The sequence below is a fragment of the Solanum lycopersicum genome, chromosome 7 (genome assembly GCF_036512215.1).
Source record: "Solanum lycopersicum chromosome 7, SLM_r2.1".
In the NCBI taxonomy this organism is placed as follows: domain Eukaryota; kingdom Viridiplantae; phylum Streptophyta; class Magnoliopsida; order Solanales; family Solanaceae; genus Solanum; species Solanum lycopersicum.
Window position 1 is genome coordinate 52,025,699 of NC_090806.1, and position 2,551 is coordinate 52,028,249.

The window sequence follows — 2,551 nt, forward strand, 5'->3', positions numbered from 1 at the left end:
TTCCTCGCTCCCCCAGTTAGGAGTTTAACTGTGGGGGCCACTCACGACTTATTTTTTCTCGGGAAAAACTTGGTGTCAGAGCGTTAGGTTCGGTGATTTTATCAGACAAGTATAAATCTAGTAGAGTCTTGTAAAACTGTATGGGTACGCCTTTATTTTTCTTCGAGAGGCTATAGGAATTTAGGAAATCATCAGTCCTTCTTTCGTTGCTACTACATGAGTCCAATTGGTAATTAGGTGATACAAATTGGTATTTGGACTTCTTCACTCGATTTTACATATGGCTAGTACTAGAGTAGTAGAACTGGTAACACCAACGCTAATAAGAAAAGATGTGTCCTTATAAATAGATATGTTTTACTAATTCATTATAGGCATTTAATGACTAGTGACTAATATGATCTTTTTTAATATGTTCTTAAAGTTGAAACCCTCATTCTTCATGGGTATTGATCATTAAGATGTTTATGCGTTCATTGCTGATTGTTTTCAGTTGTTTCATAACATTGATATGGTAGTGCAATTTTGGTATTGAGTTTATGGCAAACCAATTTGAAGGAGATGGTAGTATTCTTATGTTATGTGTCGATTATGAAAGACACTAATTAACACTTGGGCAAAATTTTTCTATTTTATCATGGATAAGTATGGCCCCTAGATTTTGACGAATATGGGAGAGATAATTTCTTGAATATTGATTAAGGGAAGATATATTTTCTTTCTTAACAGGTCAAATTCTTGCTTTATCCATATATGCGACTTAAGTTTTGTTCAGTCTAAAAGAATGGATTCACTGCTTTGTGAAGATATTGAGGTCATACTTGCGTGTTCAAGTTTTATAAATGGTTGTTTCAACCAAATCATTTTCTGATGTAATTGATTTTGGTCATGGAGGTAGATGGGGGTGAAGCAAGATGACTTTGCCAAGGTTACAAAATTCAAGAAGCTTTGTGAGAGATGGATAGATAATGAACTCCATTTCTTCGAAAAATACAATTAGTAAAGTTATCTTAACATATATGAATTGAGCATTATTTTTTTGAAAAAAAAAATATAGTGGTGGATCTTTAGTACAATATTAATACATTTAGAGTGTGAAATATATTGGGAATTCTAAATGAGGGCTGATGATTTTTTCTTAAACATTAAAGGAGTGGATTGATACTGAAATCCAAGCTTATGGGTATAGAAAGTAAAAATGTGTAAACTCGGGTAAAGGAAATTAAAGATTCTAGTAAGAAAGTGCGTATAAAATTGGGCTACTCCCTTGAACTTGAGTAATATACCTAAGTTTAAGGTGTCAAGTCGAGGAAAAGGTTCACTTCGTGAAGATGACTAGGGGTAACTGATCATGATGGTAATAAGAGTTTGTAATGAATAGTAGCTTGGATGCAAATTTACTATAAGGATTATGCGTTAAATGAATTTTCTATAGAAATACAAACTTACGAGTATCTAAGGTTGTGATTTTCTACTATTTGATAAGTAGCATTGTAGTATGAAAAGTTTTAGGAGATGTTGGGACAGAAGAAAAATGGAATTTCAAGGAGTTATATTCATAATGGAAAATAAAAAATTATTGGAATGTAGTGTAGCCTACGAAAACGAGGTGACATCAAGATTTTTTTTTCTGATTGTAAAGACTAAAGGGGTATTTCTTTAGGGGTTGAGAAATAGGTTCAGGAACACGTGATTTCACCTGTTTTATTTTGTTTTATGGTAATATTATCACGTGTTGATCAGATTTGTCAAAAAAACTAGTGGATAAGATTTGACAAAGGTATGTACAAACATTCAACTCAAGGTGGATAATAAGTTCTTTTGTAGTGGAATTTAGTAATTAGTATGGTTGAGTTTTTATGAAGAATATGGTAAGTTAGATGAAGAGATGATCAAATATAAGCTAAAATATAAGAATTATAAGTCTTCAAAGTCAAAGCAATTACAGATCGATAAGAGGGTTGGTTTACACAATTCTACATTTATGGTGATATGTTTTGTCCAGAGATGGATTGGTAAAAAAAATGATTGCGTTCATCAGTATTGAGTATGTGAAAGAACTTATGCTTGTTTTTGACCATAAAGATTGTTACTTTTGATTGTTAAATGATCTAAGGACGGGTATGCTTCAATGTTTTGATTTTAGACTGTGAAGTAAAGCATCATGGGTTATTGGTAAAAGGATGAGATTTGTAAGTGAGCTAGAGAAACTAGAGTCTGATATATTCAAGGGTCAATATATTCATAGTTTTCATCATGAGAAGAATTTGAGAAAAGGTAAGAAATAATACCTCTCGTATAAATCATTGGGGGTGTAGTTTAAGGGTGTATTGATTTCTGACTACGAATCTAGATTTAACTGTGAGATGTGAACTAGTTCGATGCCGACATACCAGGAGGTTACCATTGAATTTTATAAAGATTGAGTTTTTAGTGTTATGAAAAATAGTGAGGTATGAAAAATTTAGTCTTTTACGTGTGGTAAGATGTCTCAAATTATGATACAAGACTTGTGAATGATGTACAAAGTGAGATATAATTCTACAATGTT